The sequence below is a fragment of the Lissotriton helveticus genome, chromosome 1_2 (genome assembly GCF_964261635.1).
Source record: "Lissotriton helveticus chromosome 1_2, aLisHel1.1, whole genome shotgun sequence".
Lineage (NCBI taxonomy): Eukaryota > Metazoa > Chordata > Amphibia > Caudata > Salamandridae > Lissotriton > Lissotriton helveticus.
In genome coordinates, this window is record NC_136058.1 from 851,183 (window position 1) to 873,175 (window position 21,993).

A 21,993-nucleotide genomic window follows, 5' to 3' on the forward strand; every position below is an offset into this window, starting at 1 on the left:
AATTGCTGAATGGTATTACACAAAATTTGGCAAAAAGGTAGCCCTTGTTTCAGAAAGAACTCTTTATGTTAAATGGTGTAAATCCGTTCAGTAGTTCCTGAGAATTCTTTTAAAAAAGGTCGAAAAATGCATTTCCCATAGGAAATTTTAGACGCGGCTACAGCCCGAATTGCTGAACGGAATTACACCAAATGTGGCAAAAAGGTAGTGCTTGCTTCAGATAGCGCCCTTTTTTTAAATGGTGTAAATCCGTTCAGTAGTTGCTGAGAAAATAAAAAAAGAAAAGTTTCGATATATAGAGGCACAGAGGGGATCATGCACCCTTCCGACACAAGCTTTATTCTGATTGGCTGTCAACACTCCAAACCAGGAAGTGTTGGCAGCCATCTTGTGCCTCGGTAACCGAGGCACAAGAAAAGAGAAAAAGAAACGCAAAAAACAAGAAAAAAGGGCAGGATAGAAACACCTTGACCCTCTAGGCCTGCTCAGGGGGTCCCACAAGGACCCCAAGGGCCCCAAAAAGTTGGGCGAATTCACGCTGGGTGCGCGAATCTGGGCGAGAAAATTTAAAAAAAGTGCGGGCTCCCGCGCTTCGTTGTATTTAATCCCCCGGGTGGGCCAGGTACCGGGGGCAGTGGAAAAAAAAGTGGGGGGGTCCGAACCCCCACACTGCCCCGGGGACTGCCACCTCCCCAGGGCTTCCTTTTTAATCTATGGGGCGGGCCCTCCAAGGCCCCCCCAAGCCCCGGGGACGGCCACCCGGGGCTTTTAAAAAAATATTTGCGGGGGCACATGGCTACCCGACAGCCCCGGGGACCGCCACCCACCGGCGCTTCTATTTAAAAAAAAAAAATACAACCTGTGTGTGGCACTAATTATTCAAATGCAGGGGGTCCGTTACGGAGCCCCGGGGACCACCACCTCCCCGGGGCTTCACACACGTTGGGAGGGGGCCGCAAAGCCCCCCTCCTGGAGCCTGTGATGGCCCTGGGGACCGCCACCCCCAGGGCCAGCTCCTGCAGTGTCCTGGGGTGCCCACATCCCCGGGACACTGCTGTTTGCTATGGAAGGGCGGGAGCTGCATGGCTCCCGCCCTGCCACAGCAAACTGTGGTTTGGATTTTTGAAGAGAGAGCAGGAAACATGCTCTCTCTTCCAAAATTCATACCAGATTGCTTTTCCACAGGGGGAGCTGCATGTCCGCAGCTCCCCATGTCACAAAAGCAATGCCGGCTCCCGCAGGACGGGGGGAGCTGGCATGGACTGTGGGGGCATTGGAGCTCCCCCCCCCACGGTCCCCAACGAGAGGCCAGCCCCCGGGGGATGGGGTCCCCGGGGCCAGAAATGGCCAGGGATGGGGGCCACGCGGCCTCCCTCCCCCATAATAAATAAATAAATTAAATTAAAAAACACGCAAAGGCTGGACCCGGTGGATGGGGTCCCCAGGGCCATAAATGGCCTGAGGAGGGAGGCTAAGCAGCCCCCCTCCCAATAAAATAAATGTAAAAAAAACACTGGACATGCCCCAGGGATGGGGTCCCCGGGGCCGAATATGGTCTAGGGAAGGGGCCACGCGGCCCCCTTCAATTAAAAAAAATAGGGGTCAGGCCCTGGGGGATGGGGTCCCCAGGGCCCACAAATAGGAAAGGAAGGGGGGGCCACACAGCCCCCCTTCTTAATTTTTTTTTTTTTTTTTTTTAGACACGCCGCCCCCCTCCCAGCAACACTCTGCAAACACGCCCTGTGGCGCGTTTTAGGTTTAATTCCCCTTCAATACTGGGGGTACCTGTGGGCCAACTAGCCCAACAGGTACCTCCAGTAAGTGCCACAGGGCTGCGTTGCAGAGAGGTGGTCCAGGCCACGCCCCTTTTTACACCTCTCTGCAACGCAGCTCTGTGGTTCTTACTGGAGGTACCTAGTGGGCTGGTTGCACCCCAGGGACCCTCAGGATTCAAGGGGACTTATTCCACAACTTACAACGCGCCAGGGGCTGCGTTTGCAGAGTGGTGGAGAAAGGGGGCATGGCCTTTGTTTACCTCTCACCAATCTCACTGTGTGGGGCTTACTGGAGGTAAAAGGTGGGCTAGTTGGCCCCTAAAGGACCCGCAGCAGTGAAGGGGACTACAATACCGATCCAAGAATATGCCAGGGAGCGCGTTTGTAGAGTGGTGAGCAAAGTGGGCGTGGCCTGGTACGAGTACTTACCAGTGCTGCTGTGTGGGACTGACTGGCGGTAATAGTTTGGGAAGTTGGCCCCCAAGGATGTCCTTGGGGGCCAACTACCCCTCTTGTTACCTCCAGTAAGTCCCACACAGTGGGATTGCTAAGACTTCTTTGGAGGCCATGGCCCCCTTTCTCTACCACTCTGCAAACGTGCCTTGTGGCAGACTCCGGGATGGGGGATGAAGTCCAATTTAGTCCTGAGGGAGTTTGGGGGCCAAGAATCCCTCCTGGTACCTTCTGTAAGTCCGACGCAGCGGAATTCCTTAGCGTTGGTTGGACGCCCACCACCCTTCCTCCACCACTCTGCAAACGCGACTACTAGTTAAAGTAGCATATTTCTGCACCTCTGACTTAGAGGTAGTTTTAATCCCCCTGCCCTATTAAGTACTAGGGCCTTACAGAGGAGGTCATACTAATCACAGGGGTACCCCAATGCATGGTCTTCCCTAGTGTGTGTGGGTGTTTTCACTGTATTCTAAGTGTATTTTAGCAGACCACTGGCTTTTGGCCTGGTTAGTCAGTCTGTTTCCACCAATGCCCGTCTGAAAAAGTTGTGGGCACAGGATGATTTTGCAACAAGGCCTCTTTCTGCTTCTCTGTTGGTTCTTTCTGCACATGTCTTGCTTATTCCTGCACTTTTCTCCGAATTTGTGGACTTCTGTTGCTTCTTTCCGCATTTATTTTGCTTCTTTCTGTGCGCTTTTTCTTCTTTCTCCACATATCCTACCTCTGTAGGCATAGTTAGAAACTAGCATTTAAAAAAACCTTTGAAATCCACCTAAAAAACCATAGGTTTCAGGCACGTTATAGTTTGAAATTAGCATTTAAAAAAACCTTTGAAATTCACTGAAAAAACATAGGTTTCAGTCACTGAAAAAACCATAGGTTTCAGGCACTTTATAGTTAGAAATTAGCATTTAAAAATTCACTGCCAAAAGACAGAGGTTTTTGGGAAAGTTTTAGTTAGTTGGACATTTCACTCATACAAAACCAGAGAAATTCCCCCGTTATAGTTAGTTCAGCTAACTATAACTTGTGCCCCCGCAATGCACTGCTTTTGACGTCCCATATTACATCACTCATGACATGGTTAGTGACATCTCAAATGTCATCACTGATTACATCATCCATGTGACAATTTGATGCATCCTCTCACACCCTAATATAACCTTTGATACACCCACTCTAAATTACAAACTGCCATTCTCAAAACCATAGACACTCCAACACCAATAACTACATACCCACTCACGGATTCTTAGGTTTACACACACACACACATCCACTCACTCACCCATACAGTCACTCATACTTATGGTCACTCAGTACATAACTATCATATGCACTCATACACCTTTATAGGCACTCACCCGCCACCACTCATCCATAGAGGTACTCGCACACCTAGTCAGTCATGCAAATAATTAATAACACTGCCATTTACTCACCTATACAGTTATAGACACACCAGCTCAATTACTCATACAAACACTAGCATATTCTTACACTCTTATACAATCACTGATACAAGCACACACTCCTCCATACAGTCACTCTCACAATCACACTCACTTATAGCCATTTATATAGTCCAACACATATATACTGCCTTTCACATATGTAGTTACCCACACATGTACCACCGAGATATACATTCACTCACTAACACACCCATACACACACACACACACACCCATAGAGTCCATCACAGATGCACTCTTGAAACCATGCACCCAGTAACTCACACACATCTATGCAGACACACACCCCACCCATACTGATACTCAGACAACCAATCAATAACTCATATAGACACTCATGTAGCTACTCACAAACCCATGCAGCCGCTTGCACACCAACAGAAAGATAGATAGACATTCACACTGTTTAGTCACTAACCCATGCATTCAGTAAGATATGTTTAATCACTCACTTATAGACTCAGTCATGCACCTACTAATTCATCCATCCAGACACTTCTACACCCACTCATTCTTTAATATGCCATTACCAATATATATTCAACATATTTAAACATTACAGAAACAGTCACTGGATGATGTCATCAGTGATGTCACTGACCATGTCATGAGTGATGTAATATGTGACGCCCTCAGCAGTGCATTGCGGGGGCGCGAGTTAAAGTTAGCTGAGCTATCTATAACAGGGGAATTTCTCTGGTATTGTACAAGTGAAATGTCCAACTATAATTTTCCCTAAAACCTATGTTTTTTTCAGTGAATATATATAACACACTACAGAATCTTCTGTAGGGTGTGGGACATAGGTGGGGTTGAGATTCAAACCCATGACTACATACATCTGTGTTATTAAAGGGGAAGGTTATGAAGGAAATATTTTAGTATATGACACAGCAGATGTGGAAGAAGTGAATGAAGCTCCATTGTTAGGTGGGACCAGAGACATCACAATCTGTGTTTTTTCCTGTTTTCCCACCCATGTATCATGCTCATAGGCGAATGACCTTGGAGTAAGAGAATTGAAATCAACAGTGTAACACAATTTCCCTGGAATTTTTTTTATTTTATCTGGAACCTTTGTTTACACGGGTACAGCAATGACTGTCGTGTTAGGCATTTATTTGGATGCAAAAAAAACACCAACGAAACTATGGAAACAATGGTTTTGGTCTTATGACATGGCTGTGATGAATGATCAAGGGGCACAATTAGGAGAGATTTGAGGATGAAGCCATCAAAGTCTGAAGGATTGGAGGGAAGATAACTCTTAGGAAACTGTGCGCGGCAATTGATGTGGTTGAGAAATACCAGAGTCTTTCCTTGTTAAATTTGTCGGAGTGGCCCATCCATTGGTGGATTACACTGAGTGAAGTGCACCACGATTAACAAAGCAATCGCATGAGTTTTCCCTAGAAGTATAATGTAAAACTAAAAGCCACATCAAAGCTTTGACACAATTAGATATTCTGCCACCATTGCCTTCAAAGACTCACAAACCCCTTTTTTCTGAGCATTGATGTCACACAGACCCCAAAATAGGGTCCCGAGATATTTTCTGGTCTTCTTTTCCACCTTGAAATTCTTTCTTGAAAATAGGATGACCTCCAGTAGAAACCTGTTTTCAGCCAGAAGGTTCTACAGCAGAGCTCTAAGGATACTCCAATTGATGCCAAAGGCAGGTCTCAAGAGGAAATATGACAACACACTTGTGGAAAAGTAAATTTTGCTATGTTCTGTGTCCCTACGTGTCATCCATCATATGTTATGTGTGCATGATTAAATATGCATATGTACTCCCCATGTCCGATTAATGACGCAATTACAGTTGTGTCCACCTCTAGTATGCCAGTTTCCAGTCCTCGTGAATACTACGAATATCAGGCCTATGTAAAGCTACGTTGCCACGTTTCTCAGTGTGCACGTTATTCTATTATAAAGTCCCCGTTTCTAGGCCTCAAAAGGGCCTGGACACCAGATTCAGCTCCTGTCTCCTGAAGCCTCGCTGAGGAGGGATACAGCCCCCACCTGTATCCTCGACCCTTCACTTACTTCCTGCCTCGCAGTGCCCGATCCAGCCTGGCTCAGTCTCTGAGTCTGCCAAGAATATGTTATAGTTCCAGTTATCAGTTCAGTCCTCCTTCTCTGCATTCCTAAGCTACTGAACTGTATCAATAGTTTCCGTCATTGTCTAGCCTTCACGTCTCCACGTTAGAGAAATACTGCATTTAATGGTCATTTCATATTCTTCATATTCTTCATCACGCACTACATGTAGAATAATACATGGTCCAGTCTTAGAATCAAGTTAGCCTTTCCTCTCCTGACTTATAGTTTATATCAACATGTTCTCTAAACATCAGATACTAGATACTGTTTAGGTACATGTCGCCCTGACTCTCCAGACTTCAGTCTCTGCTCCTAGCACAGAGTTCATAGCCCCCAGCTTCTCCTAGTGATACGTCATTGCCAGTTTGCGCGCACCATCAGGTTAGAGGTCCCGGCTCCCCAGGTAGCCCCCTCCATGGTTTCCGCCCCATTCATGACATATCCTGTTACGTTTGCATCACATGTCTATGTATACGCCCAGTTACACCTACTTTCGCCCTTATCTTTCGCGACTGCTACGCGTCACGCCTTCTGCTCCACCCACTGCTACGCCTACTGCAATGTAATGCTATGTGTTTGCGTTATGTATATATGCTCATGTATTGTTATTAAAAGTCAGCGCGCTCATCCCAGATCCAGCCCCAGCAGCTGCTGGGCCCTGTCATCCTATTCCTATGCAGGTTGACCTGTTCCTGTCCTTATGCTGTAATAAACCTGCAGAACTCCTACTACCTCGAATCTTGACTCTTATTTTATTGAGCTATCTGTTACGATATACGTCTAGTCAAAAAGAGAGGTATTATTTATTTATTTACCACATAATGGCGCCCGAACAGGGACTTGCCCTTTCCCCACGCGGCGGTGAAGCCACGCCGACCCCCTGACCCTCTGCAGTCGTGACGGAACTCTTCTGCGCAGTGGCAGATATTTCTGCTCAAGTATCCCTCAGGCCCACGGAGGAGACGGAGGAGGCGGTCCAGCATCCAGACGAGACGGTGGAGGAACGCGGCGAGTCCCGACCAGAGCCCAAGCCAAGAGTCCAAGGTCCGAGGTATCCGGAGGTCCACCCGTAACTGAAGTCCGAAGTCCGAAGTTCGTCGTCCGTCGTCGTAGCAGTCCAGTCCAGTCTGAGGCCTTCCGTTCTTGCTGCCCGGTGAGTACCGTTACTGGGGTGGTATCTAGACAGGGTCAATTTAATTGACTCTGGTCTGTGGGTTGGTGGTACACAGTCCCACAAACGAAGTGTCCACGTCGGTGGATGCGGGTCCTGACGTGTCTCTTTACGAGACCGGTAAGTTTCGTACTGTTTCAGCAGTGCATCTAGTTTCTGTTCTAGCCAGTTTCTGTTCTCGAGAAAATTTATGTGTTCTGTTCTCAATATTTCCAGGTAATATTCTGTTCGAACTGTTATTTTAAATGTTTTTCATGTATTTTAAATGTCGTGGTATGAATGGGGAATAAGTATCGTGTTCATTGTGTATTGTATTGTGTCCAGATTACAGTTCAGTCATGCCCATATTTTCCAAGTTACGTCAGTTAAAAACTAGAAAGGGTCTGCTGGAAGCAGCAGTTCCCGTCCCGCCCAGGGACAGTCCAGGTCACTTTATGTATCAGAAACATGGCATAAGCGCCATATTGTATCTCGATTTATGGGTAGAGTATACCAAACAGTTAGAAGAAAAGTATAGATGGCCCGTATCGGGTACATGGGATGCTGAGTGCATCATGAGAGTAGAAGAGGCATTATGGAAAAAGAAAGCCAGACAGTCACAGAAAGATGCCATCGAGTTATGGCGTAAAGAAGCTCATAAAAGAACTGAAAAAGAAATCAGAAAGTCAGAATTAAGTAGAGAATCCTTAGAGCGAGCCCAAGAAAAAGAATTAATCGAGATAGGTGAACAAGTCAAAACTGAACAGAGAGACAGACAGAGGAATGCCCTTATTAAGGGTATGTATCCTCTTCTTGCCGAGGGCTTGCCAAAAGCGACCCCGGAGGCATCCAGTAATTTCCCGCCACCACTAGTTCCGACCAAGCTACGTCACAAACTGACCGCAGCTGATATTTTTATTTCGTCCTATCTGGACGACACAGTCCCTGAATATGCAGATCCTGTTCGCGCTCCGCCAGTCCCTGTAAATCAGGCACATCCTGCTCCTCCAGACACCGGGGCACCCCATGCAGTACCTGCTACGGTACCCCCGGTCCAGCCAGCATTTCAATTTCCCGCTCCACCACGAAGAATATCAGTCGATGATTCTAGTCTAGGGGCCGCAGGAGGAGGTCCTCCTCAAACCCCGCCGCCACGCAAGCGTTTATCAGCACTCAAATTACATGCTCAAGCATCACAGCGTACTCCCAAGAGTAATAAGTCTGTTGCAGAAATCAGGCAAGCCCTTGGCGAATGTGCCTATGACACAGTCCCAGGCGAGAATAATATGGTTTTATATTCAGTACGCGTAAGGAGGGTGACCGAGTATCTAGTCACCCTACCCGATATGAAAGAAGATCTAGACAGAATATATCGTTTCATCCGTACAGGGGATGATCCAGAAAGTATTAGTGATGCCATGTCTCAAAGGAAAGCTGAGATCCAGCGTATGATATTAAAGTTTTTAATTAACTGTCTAATAAGAGAACAAGATTACCCGTCTAAAGATCCGGCCGAAATGAAAACCCTGACAAAGTGGAGTGATAATATAGCCGAGGGTAAGCACAATACCATTAGTGCCATGGAGAGTATGTACAAGAAAATCCGTAGAGAAATAATAAAGATACACGAACAACGTAAAGCAGCACAAGTAAGCGAGAAAGAAAGTAACTCTGATACTGAAGAGGTAGACGACGAGAATACCGCCAGGATAGCGTATGTAGGAAAATCTAGATTTCCAGATCGCCATTTACGCCTAGAACACAAGTCAGTTTTCCATCATTCAGCACCAGAACAAGGTTCCCTAGAACAAGTGTTCCAAGCTACCGATCACATTCTGAAATCACGAATCGGTTACAGTGAGTTAAGTACCATGCATGAACAAGAACTAGCCCGATCAGCAGTCCGATGGATTACTGATTCTATCACTTTTCCAGACGAAATAGTGGCACAAATGTTTCTGAAATTGCCCCCAGCCGAGCAACGACTGGTGGGTATGTATATGATCCAACACCTCATTACTTCGTATGAGGGTCAGCATTCTGATCCAGGTCCGTTACATGATGTCCTGAACGAGTTACTCCAGTATAGATGGAGAGGTCTAGGTACCGATTTAATTAGTGTCATTCTAGAACAGCGCCACAAATATAGAACGTTTCTGAACCCGCATTTTGTTCATGTCTCACCCCCAGAAAGTAAACCATTTTACATGGAAAGACAGAACCCGTTACGAGAAGTGCATCCAGTTAAGACAGGGGACGGTGAAATGCAACGAGTGTTTGTTTACACCCCGATTACAAAGATGGAACTCCTCGAAATGAAGAAATTAATTCCCTGTCATGACAAAGATCCAGCAGGGTTCCATAGAGAATTAAAAGACATGCTCCGTATGGGAGAATACACTTACCCAGATATCATTAAAATGTTAAAGGTCCTGTTGCCCGCAGGGGTGTATGAAAAGCTAAAGGAAAAAGAATGGGAGGTGGGAGAGAAAAAGATCGATTGGGCAGTTCTAGAAGCTGAAGACAAGGCACGAGTACCAGGTACCGGTCTAGGAGAGAAATGTAAAGAATTACCAGAATTATTAATTCAAGTTCTACCCAGATTATTGACAACTAGAAAAGAAGACTGGGATGCAATCTCAGCCTGTAAACAGAAGCAAGATGAGGATATTAGTGATTTTTATTCTAGATTTGAAAAATGTTTTAGTATCAATAGTGGCCTCAAGACAAGTAGTGAGTCATACCCTCACCTTTTTGTTACTAAATTAGTCGAGAATTCAAGCCCACAAGTTAAAAATCGAGTTTTGAAAGTCGAAAGCACCTGGCAAGCTAATACTCCATCCCAGATGCTCCAGATGCTCCAGTACCACCAGAATAGAATCAGGGAAGAGCAAGAACACGAGAGAAAACGTATGAAAGACACGAAAATGAAAGTACTAGTTGCACAATCCGTTCCTCAAGACAGTCAGAAGAGGGGTCCGAATCAAGCCAGTCATCCTGCAGCTCCTGTTAAAGGGAACTGCAATTATTGTAAACAGCCAGGTCATTTTATAAATGAGTGTGCAGTTCTGAAACACAACATAGCTACTGGTAAGACTAAGGAAAGACCACGTCCGCCTAGACAAGAGCAAGTTTCACAGACTCCTCAGCCACAGAATGCACAACAGACAGTTACCGCACCGCAGCCTATCGCTGCAACACAGCATGTTACATCGCAGATGTACCAGTATGCACAGTCTGAGTATCCAGAGTACCAGCAGTATTCATGAAACAGCCTAGAGAGGGAGGTAGGCTTGCCTCTCATCGAGATACCTGTAGATCAAGAAGGTCCCTATGTTCACAGTCAAGTATTAGGGAAAGACAGAAAGTTTTTGATTGATACAGGGGCAAGTAGGACCACAATTAGTCACGCCGAAGTTCCAGGGGCTCCGCTCTCAGGCTCAAGAAATGTTTCCCTTGGATTTTCAGGAAAACCTATCGTAAATGAGATTTCAAAGCCAGTTACTCTAGAAGTAGGTCCATTGTCCCGCACTACTGATCTGTTACTTACTAAGTCATGTCCAGAAAACCTATTAGGCATTAAGACACTGAAAGAGTTAGGTGCAGTTATATGCTGTTCCCCAGAGGGAATACGATTGTTCCTACGTGACTTCAAGGGTCACTATGTATTACGAGATTTTGATTCGAGACTGTCTAACGTTCCACAGCATCTATGGGCGCAAGGTCCAACTGATGTAGGTTACATGCAAATCACACCCTATCGTGTGACTCTCAAGCCAGGTGTAGTGTTACCACGAATCAGACAGTACAGATTGCCACCTGAGGCTGTAGCAGCCTTATCCAAAATTATTGACGAGCTCATGGCACAAGGAGTGGTTGTAGAAACTGACTCCAACGTATGCAATTCTCCGATCATTCCAGTTATGAAACGTACTGATCCAAATGCACCCCCAGTATATCGATTAGTGATCGACCTACGAGAGCTTAATAAATGTATTATTCCGCAGTACCCAGTTGTCCCAGACATCTCTTCCCTATTGACAGCCATTGATTCCGAAGCCACGTTCTTCACTGTCATAGACCTCAAGAACGCATTTTTCAGTGTTCCAATTCATCCAGACAGCCAGTTTCTTTTCGGATTCTGTTTAAATGGAAGGAGCTATATGTTCACACGCGCTCCTCAAGGTTTCACAGAAAGTCCTAGTATTTACAGTCAAGCACTTAAGAGACAACTTGATAACATTCACATGCCAACTGACACTGCCCTGCTCCAGTATGTCGATGACCTACTGGTCACAGCCCGTTCTGAACGTGCTTGCGAGCGGGCATCCCTTACAGTCTTGTATTTCCTAGCCGAGATGGGGCACAAGGTGTCCCCTTCAAAGCTTCAATTCTGTGTCCAGCAAGTGGTATACTTAGGACACTTACTGTCCAAGAGGGGTAGGCAGTTGACACCAGACCGTATCCAGTTAATAGCGAGTCTTCCTCAGCCCAAGACCCAGAAGGAGGTACGTGCTTTTATCGGCCTCACTTCTTACTGCAGACAATGGATTCCCCAGTATGCATTTCTAGCCAAGCCACTGATACAGTTAACGACACAGGAGGCAGCCGTATCGACTGTCCTCCCTTGGACATCTGAACATACACTTAGTTTCAACGAGTTAAAGAAAGCTTTATGCCAAGCTCCAGTTCTAGCTACACCGAACTACAGTAAGCCTTTTACACTTTTCGTTACTGAACGTAAAGGTACAGCATTATCTGTTCTCACACAAGATCAAGCAGGACAAAACAAGCCCTGTGCTTATTTTTCGAGCACATTAGATCCAGTCGCCCAGGCGTTGCCTGTGTGCCTCAAGTCAGTTGCAGCCACAGCACTAGCTATCAGACAAAGTGATTCCATAGTCTTAGGACATACCTTGACAGTACAAGTTCCACATTCTGTGGAAGTTCTTCTGAACCGAACACAAACTCAGCACTTGACAATTGCACGTTTAACAGGTTATGAATTGACACTGTTCCAGCCACACATAGAAATCAGACGCTGCAACGTCCTGAACCCTGCTACACTGTTACCATCAGCTAAATCAAATCCTGACCCACATGACTGTGTGGAAGTAGTTAACATTACGACAAAGCCAAGACAAGATCTGACAGATATTCCGTTACCAGACCCTGACCTGACACTTTATGTGGATGGTTCATGTATGAGAACTAGTACAGGAGAACTAGTCGCCGCGTATGCAGTGACTACTGACACTGAAGTTATTGAAACACACCGTATTGATACCCTGTCCGCTCAAGCAGCAGAGCTAGTTGCTCTGACACAAGCCTGCATACACGCCAAGAACCTGAAAGTTAATGTTTACACAGATTCACGCTACGCATTTGGAGTTGTACACGACTTCGGAGTGCTCTGGCAGGAGAGAGGTTTCATGACTTCTCATGGAACCAAGATTCAGCATGGTCTCCTTATTCAAGCTCTGTTAGATGCCATACATTTACCGACATCCATTGCTATCATGAAATGCAAAGCACATACGAAAGTCACTGATATTATTTCCCAAGGTAATGATCTAGCAGATCGCACAGCCAAGCTTACAGCACAGACTCTAGACATTCCAGTTAACATGACACATACTCCAGATCCGACTACATGCATGACAGTTAAGGACCCTACACAAGATGTCATAGATATCCAGTTACATGCTACTCCCGAAGAAATCAAGAAATGGTCCGAACAAGGAGGGGTCCAGACAGATCAAGGATGGTTAACAAAGGGTAGAGCCACATGGTTTCTCCCCGACTCTATGGTTCAAGTCATTATTAATACCGCACATAGTCCAGCACATTTAGGAGAAAAAGCTATGTTAGACAGTATCCAGAACATTTGGTTCAACAAGCATTTACGAGCTGCAGCTAAGCAGAAAGTCCGTACCTGTATGATATGTTGTCAGTTTAATCCAGGTAAAAGTGTCCCGGTGGAACAAGGTGGATTCCAGCCCCCTGACCACCCTTTTGAAGTCCTCCAGATGGATTATATTCAGATGGAGCGATGTCGAGGTTTCAAGTATGTCCTTGTAGCTGTATGCGCTTTGTCCAGGTGGACAGAAGCATATCCAGTCCCAGATTACACAGCCGCGACCACTGCCAAGCAGTTGGTTCGTGAATTCTTCCCCCGTTATGGACTCCCTAGAGTCGTATATTCTGATAACCGCCAGCCATTCTCCTCAGAACTCATGAAGCATGTTTCCCTTTTGTTAGGGTACCAGTGGAAGTTCCATTGTGTACGCCATCCTGAAGCAGCCGGTCTCGTTGAGAGACATAATCAAACCCTGAAAATCCGCATCGCCAAAGTCTGTCAAGAAAAAGGTGTGGACTGGCTAGTAGCCCTGCCAGTCGCTTTATTTTACATGCGCATGGTCGCACATTCCAGATCAGGTCTGTCCCCGTATGAGGTCGTTTTCGGCCGCCCCCCTAATATGTGGGGTACTCCTAGACCCCGAAGTATTACCGATGTTTCAAGTAATATGCTGACAGATTACCTAGCTTCCTTGATGTCTGCCCTCAACTCATGTCGTTCACAGGTTGCCGCCGCATTTCCAGACAATACCGAGGTGGCACCGCATGAAATCGTTCCAGGATCCATGGTGATGGTCCGCAACTTTGACAGATCAAGTCCGCTGGAGCCTCGATGGAAAGAGCCCCGACAGGTCCTCCTCACCACCCGTACAGCCGTGAAGTTGGAAGGACGCAAGGGCTGGGTGCACCTTTCTCATGTTAAACTTTTTAATGGACTGAAACCCGTCTTGAAAAACATTTCCCAGGATTTGAAGGATTGCCAAAGCATTGTTCTCAAGGACTGTCCCGCAAATGACATTGTTACAACCCCTCCCCTGTTAGAGAAAACTCCGCAGCAGGAGTATAAACAGAAACTACGGTCTAGTAAAATAAGTCAGTCAGTTTGATTGTCTAAGTCCTCCCCTAGGTGAAACGGTTAGACTGTTTCTGACATGTATAAAATAGACCCCCATAGTGAGAGAGTTAGTCAAAACTCAATCCGATGTATCGTTTTTCTATGTTTCATATTGTTTTCCAGCCTTATGATTTCCTGCACCAGTTATGCATTTTACCTATGTTTCCCAGTTTCACATGTAAATAAGTCTGCTAATGCTACAGTAGAGCACACGTTTAGTGATCTGCCCCCTCATGAACTGTCCTACCGCCTCGCTATGCGCAATAACTCATTTATCCGCATGTTACATTACTCACACCAGACCAGCAATGCCACTAATTGTTGGGTATGTGGTCGACTCCCCCCTTTCCAGATGCCGAAGGGAGTTCTGCCACTTTTTCCTTATCCATTTTCACATAATGGTTCGTGTGGAGCATGGTCCACGTTAACGTCATCCTCAACAGATATGTTTTTTCTTAACAGTACATGTTTCCCAGACAAGCAAGGTTTCCCTCACCGAACAGGTTTAGATCTAGAAAATGAAGTGTATAATTTAGGTAATTATTCGTCGAATTTCATGGTCTTGAATGTTCAGTCTGATACTACTCCAGACTTACCTGCTATTTCAGTACTACCAGTCAAAGGCGAATTATGTGTCCGAAATAATGGTTCCGTACATGTAGGACATAGTGAATGTACTACTATTGTCAAGTATAGTGACAGTGGGAAATCTATTTTTAAAGCTTCACGTCATTCTTATTTTATTTGTGGTCAAACTGCATATGTTCGCCTGCCCCTCGATTGGGAGGGAACCTGTTACATTGCCTTCCTACTGCCACCAGTTTTCCTAGCCCCACCTGATTATCATAGAAATACACATCTAGTACACATTAGACATAGAAGGGAGTCCCCAATTGTCGATTATACTGAAACTGCTCTAGAACAGTATACAGATTTCAATAGAGGTTTCTTTTTCTTTATAGGACCTATCCAGAATAGTAAACTAATCCGTAGGTTAACCAGAACCCTTGAAGCTGTAATAAATGAGACTGCCTCTGCTCTAGGTAACTTAACTGAAGAGCAATCTGCTATGAGATTTGTCGTTTTACAGAATCGTCTCGTCCTTGACGTCATACTGGCCGATAGGGGCGGGGCCTGTAGAGTCATCGGATCTAGTTGCTGCATTTTCATTCCAAATAACGCGCCGTCTGTTTATTCAGCTATAACCAGACTCCATAAAATTGCCCATCTGATACACCAAGATCCAGGCACCTGGACATGGTCCGGTTGGTTCTGGAATATAATTTCCGCATGGGGATGGAAAATATTGTCCTTTCTAGGTATTGCAGTAGCGATCATATTCAGCTGCTGCCTCTGTATACAATGTGGCCCTGCGATTTGCGGCATGTGTGCTACATCCTGTATTCCTAGTTTAACTCCTAGTCCCAAGTCCCGTTCTAAATCCCGTTCCAGGATAATTCGAGACGAGCAAATGATACTGTATGAAATGATAGATGGTATCATGAATATTGATGTTTCCTGATGGAAACGTAGTGACAAGGAGGGAATGTGGAAAAGTAAATTTTGCTATGTTCTGTGTCCCTACGTGTCATCCATCATATGTTATGTGTGCATGATTAAATATGCATATGTACTCCCCATGTCCGATTAATGACGCAATTACAGTTGTGTCCACCTCTAGTATGCCAGTTTCCAGTCCTCGTGAATACTACGAATATCAGGCCTATGTAAAGCTACGTTGCCACGTTTCTCAGTGTGCACGTTATTCTATTATAAAGTCCCCGTTTCTAGGCCTCAAAAGGGCCTGGACACCAGATTCAGCTCCTGTCTCCTGAAGCCTCGCTGAGGAGGGATACAGCCCCCACCTGTATCCTCGACCCTTCACTTACTTCCTGCCTCGCAGTGCCCGATCCAGCCTGGCTCAGTCTCTGAGTCTGCCAAGAATATGTTATAGTTCCAGTTATCAGTTCAGTCCTCCTTCTCTGCATTCCTAAGCTACTGAACTGTATCAATAGTTTCCGTCATTGTCTAGCCTTCACGTCTCCACGTTAGAGAAATACTGCATTTAATGGTCATTTCATATTCTTCATATTCTTCATCACGCACTACATGTAGAATAATACATGGTCCAGTCTTAGAATCAAGTTAGCCTTTCCTCTCCTGACTTATAGTTTATATCAACATGTTCTCTAAACATCAGATACTAGATACTGTTTAGGTACATGTCGCCCTGACTCTCCAGACTTCAGTCTCTGCTCCTAGCACAGAGTTCATAGCCCCCAGCTTCTCCTAGTGATACGTCATTGCCAGTTTGCGCGCACCATCAGGTTAGAGGTCCTGGCTCCCCAGGTAGCCCCCTCCATGGTTTCCGCCCCATTCATGACATATCCTGTTACGTTTGCATCACATGTCTATGTATACGCCCAGTTACACCTACTTTCGCCCTTATCTTTCGCGACTGCTACGCGTCACGCCTTCTGCTCCACCCACTGCTACGCCTACTGCAATGTAATGCTATGTGTTTGCGTTATGTATATATGCTCATGTATTGTTATTAAAAGTCAGCGCGCTCATCCCAGATCCAGCCCCAGCAGCTGCTGGGCCCTGTCATCCTATTCCTATGCAGGTTGACCTGTTCCTGTCCTTATGCTGTAATAAACCTGCAGAACTCCTACTACCTCGAATCTTGACTCTTATTTTATTGAGCTATCTGTTATGATATACGTCTAGTCAAAAAGAGAGGTATTATTTATTTATTTACCACACACCATTCAAGATGGCCACATTCTAGTGGACTCGATTTGACCTGTTAAATCATAAGAAAGTGCCTATTTAAAAGACATTTCTGTCAAAGAAGTTGTTTTTACAGAAAGTAAGGCTTTTCTAATTTCTAAGAGGAAACATTTCAAAAATAGAAAAGATTTCTAGTAAAAGTAAACTGCCTTCACTGAATGATGAGGGGAATATACTGACCCACAGCCTGTCAGGCCACTGCTTTGTGTTCCGATCTACATCAGTCCTGACACTGATCAAGATGAGCAGTGTGATATGGACCAACAGGTAGAAGGATAAGAGAATGACTCTTGGAATCGCAACCTGGGTGACTCCTTCATGATGTGGAGTCGCATTCATATTATTTTGAGCAATCATCTAGGGGTTAAAGGAAGAAAGTTCCTCACTGACACTCTCAGCAGAACTGAGAAAACCAATCAATATTTGCCTATGTTTAAAACCTTCTTAATGCCTAATGAGGTAACTTTGCCAGTCCTATTAAGAAACATTCTGGTACTCCAGTGGATAAAAAAAAAGAACAAAGGTGCTGTTCAAATACTTGTTTGTGTTGAAAAACATGTCAAACATGGCTCTGGTTGTCCTTATGGCATGATAGCGTTTCTTAAGTCCTAAGGGCAGAGATGACTAACTGACCGGATTAGTTGAGAGCATGCTTACTGGAAGGTTTCTTAACGAAAGAATCTAGACTTCAGATGTTACCTAAAGCTAGCCAGAGAAATCACCTGTCTTCAACTAGTGCAGATTTGCAAACCATTAGCCTGGTTTAAAAAGGAATTAAGAAAGACCTGATGTTTCTTGCAGCGCTTCATCTACAGATGGTAGGGTTTCAATTTGGTACTCTAGTACGGAGGTGTAAGATTGTTAAGGCATTTATACGCCCAACTGTAGAAAGCATACATGGGTTGTGACAAACAACCAGTGGAGGGATCTGCAGATAGTAGAAACATCATGTTTACAAAAGCAACACTGACCGTATCCCTACATTTTGGGCTATCTCGAGTTAGTTGCACTGATAGATGACCTCCTGCTTAGAAAAGTAGCGCATAGACCGTGGGAGGAAATATGTTGCCACAGTGGCATCAATGCCTTGCAGATATAACATATCCGTGGGCAGAGATGGAAGATTGCATACAACACCTCCCAGATGCTCAATCCGAAAGAGCACAGGAGGTTGCAGAAGGTGACAAAGCCATCACAAATTACAACCTTCTTAATTTGCAGCAGACACAGCCATCTGTCATGTCAAATTTAGACTTCATGCATAGCTCAGATCCTTCTGTTTTTTTTCTAGAAATCAAAATGCACTTTCTAAATCTCCTTTCACTAGAGAACATGTTTGGATGCGTTAAGGAAGTTTTTGAGAAAAAGTTGAAGGACATTGAGATGGCTCAGGTGATGGAACATTATCATAGTTATTTTCTTAGGACGCAGCGTTGTTGTTCCAGATGTCAAAAACCATTGCCATAGTATCCAACAATGACAACAGTCCTACAATAGTGAAGGGGTAACTTTTAAGACCACATCTCTTCTAGTATCCGAGGACCTCAAGAAAAGTATCCTAAGCTACCTTGTAATGACTCAGTGGTTCTCCACCCCAGTGATCATAAGGTGTAGGTAAGGTTTCCCCCTGACAAGTGGGAGGAAATAACCTTCGATGGTATGGGTGTCGGATACAATCGGATACAGATATTACATTGAATTCTACCAAGCATATTATCATCCTCCATAGAAAAACAGAATCTGAGTCATTTACCATGCCCGTTCGAGGCTAATCGAATATGGTCCCCTTTCAGAAATCTTAATGGGTGTATACTTTATGTACAAATTCAAGGTCTCATCACTCTGTAGACATGTGAGGATTATATAGTTTGGTTATTCGAGCATCTCCCAAGAACGCATGACAGCCCTAAAAGAGGCACATCATTCTACAGCACATGCCTGCTATGCTGAAAAGTGGGAATGTTTAGCTTGCCATTATATCCCTTCAGTTCAGGATGTCGGTCAATACATATTAAAATTGAAACAATATGGATTAACACACACTTTTTTCTTTTACTTTTCTTTTACCGTTCCATGTTAGTCAGACAGTTGTTACCTTCCTTCAGTAATAAGCAGTCAAGAGGGATTATTCATTACATATACTTGATGTAAGAAGAGCTACAATAATTGCACAAAACTGATTTTCCCAACAAACCAGCTAATTGTTGGTTTTGTGCAACCGTATCTGACCTGGCAATAGGGATAGTATGTTGTATTCAAGTAGGTTATGTTGAGGCTAGTCTACCACTCCAGGCTATGCTTTGACCAGAGATCACATTTAAGACTGGAGATACCATGGCCTTTCCAGTTAACATGCTCCTTGCTGACATTTGCAGTTTAACAACATGTTTCCCTGTGCATATATTGCCCTACTATTGCTGTTCAACATGGAAGGGACACTCTAGTCAGCGAGGCAGTTTTAAAGACCTTTTGATCCTCTGTTTTCATCAATCAACCACCACAACTTTCAGGGAATCTGCTTTGCAATTTTTGCGCAGTATGTCAATCTACAATAGATGCAAACTGAAAAATATTACAATATCTGTAACAGTAGATTTAGCATTTTTTTCTTTTAGTGGCACAAGAAGGTGCCACTACAAGATGTGTATGCTTCATATTTATTTTGATCTGCAAAATGCCTCAAAGTACAGGCATTTCTATCTTGAAAGGCATACCTCTGTGCTTACCAGGCAGGTCCAGTAACACTCAGTCATTCTTCGCCCCTGAAATGAAAGCGAAGAAGGAGCACTGTATGAGGTTCAGATATTTATTATGTATACCTTCCTTGGTGACAAAGGTGTTTGTTTCACTCTGCACCAGCAACTTCACTTGACTTCCCCTTTAAAATACTTCTAAAGAAATGTGAAAAGTTGAATAGTGCTATTCTCTGACCTTTCTTTCTATTTTTGTATGCTTTATTCATATTATTTTCAAGAGACATATGATAACATTGCAATGGGCACACGAGGTGCCAACAATAAACACAAGAGATAAGACATAGATCAGTGTTACTAATTCAATGTGTTATGCCTAGTGGGAGAGCAGTACAATACACAGTGCACAATTATCGAAGATTGAGGATATCGGGTGCCTCGGCAGGGCCTTATGCAAAAGGAACCCCAAACATGTGGCGTGAGTACATTCCTTAATGTAGATGGAAACAGGCTCTCAGGGTGCACTATCGTCAGTTTGCTGAACTCAGTATGCTTTTCGAGTTTGGTTTAGCTTTCTATTCTCATTGTATGGATGGTGTAGGTGGAGGGTGAGTAACCTGAGTGACTGTCAGGACCATTCCCAGATTTGCGAGTCTGTGCGACCATTGGAGTGATTTAAGTAAGTCTTGCTAGCTATACTTTTAGTTTTTAGTCGAAAGGAAGCTTTCTTTGTGACATTATTGTACCTTACGCTATTCCTTTGGCGTAAAAGGGGTCCCTCTCATTTCCCTACAACTGTTGTTATAGGCTGCCAGGTATCTCCGGGTCTAGTTGCAGGGGGATAGCATAGCAGCATATATTTCTAGTTGTTCATTACAGTACACAATGGGCCGTAGTACATGAAGTGCCCCGGGGGTATAACAGGCTTTTTTGCCAGCTTTGCGTGCCCCCGGGGCACTTTGGTATAACAGAAGGCGTCGTAGACGCTTCTGTGGCCCCTTCTGTAATACCTATAGTGCTGGCGCACATAAAGCACCTGGCACAAACAATGAAAATGTATATTTACCATGATAAGGCCCTAGGTCAGTAATACATGCTTTGAATTTTGGGGACCACCCTCTGCCCCATCTTCAAGTGACCAGCCGGTTCACTAGCAGCAGCCCTAGTGCCAGAACCTACCTGTTTGCTGCCTCCACTTCTTTTTCATATTTCAGGAGACCCACACATGGGTCCATTTCAGTTGCACAGCCAGTCATGTTGGAAAGGGCAGTAAATATCTCATTCTAGTTCTTATGTATTGAGAGGCAGGTCCAGGCCAGATGAAGGAATCTAGCCCCCTGTCCTCCACACCTCCAACCGTGATCATCCAGTCGCTGGCTGTATCTATTTAATTGCTTGGGGTGTAGTAGGCTTGTTGTTGGTATTTCTAATGTATGATGTGAAAACTGTGCTGGACGATGCTTGGCCTGTTTGCGTGCAGCAGTAGTTCCAGACTTTATTAGGAATCTCACTTCTAAGTCCCTTTCATCATTTCTTTTTCGCAATCAAGGGCTGAAGTGTGGCCTTGTCTTGTGATTTGTGATAAAGCATAGTAATCAGGCGCCTCATGGACTGGGCCTCAAGCAGGCCCTTTAAAGCTGCTAGTGTCGGGGGAGGGGTTTCCTTGGGGGAGCCTGGGATTGTACTCCTGGAACCGCTTTGAATTCAGTAGTATGTGAACACCTCCAGTGGGGTACCAGAGGTGTCCCCCTGGTAGTCCTTCCATGTCAAAGAGGAGCCTGTCGGAACAGGTCACCCCAGCATCCCAGTCCCTTATGTAGGTGTATCTGCACAAGCTTTTTATATGTGGCAGGTAACAGTTACTGATGGCCAAGTGGTAGTTGGGGGAAATATGTATGACCCACTCCAGTTCTTCCCTTTAATTTGTCCCATGCGCTAAGGGTGCATTCAACTGTGGTATAGTGTTTGGGTTGAATAGTGAAGTGGGTTCCCAGTTCTCTGACCTTCTATTCCCACAGCCCCATCACAGTGACTAGCCTGCTAATGAGTAGAGAAGTGAACTTTCCTTTAGCCGTTGTCCCTTCCGGGTTGCTGCAATAGGTGACTTATAGTGCAGCTCTTAAGGCCCTCTGTGCACAATGCCATTTCAGTTTAAGGATTCAGGTTTCAGTATGCCCTTCTCCCTCACTCTCCACCACTCCTTCTGCTGTTTCTCCTTCTCCAAAGGTCTTCGTGTAATCCTCTCCTCTGCTTCTCTTCTGATGTTGCTTTCCTGTCTCTCAGATTCCGCTCCTCTGGTTTTCCTCCACTCCACTCTCTTCTCATCCTACTCACTCCACGTTCCATCTCTATCAAACGTTCTGTGATGGGTGAATCCCTTTGGAGCATGATGTCCTTCCACTGACCTTCCCATTTTTATCAGCCAGCATCCCAGCAGCCTTGAGTTGAGTTCCACAGTCCTTGGAAGGCAGTAACAGGCACTCTGCCTGTTGAGAGATAAAGTAAGTCACCTCCAGGGAAAGCAAGAATTTCCTCCAAACACTTAGTCCTAGTAAGGATTATTGCCACACTTTTT

General features: G+C 45.0%; 1 protein-coding gene across 2 annotated transcripts in view; it reads left to right on the forward strand.

Annotated features, from left to right (window-relative positions):
• Window positions 1-21,993, forward strand: part of FNBP1L (formin binding protein 1 like) — a 688,366-nt gene that overhangs the window by 464,840 nt on the left and 201,533 nt on the right. The window lies entirely within an intron of this gene.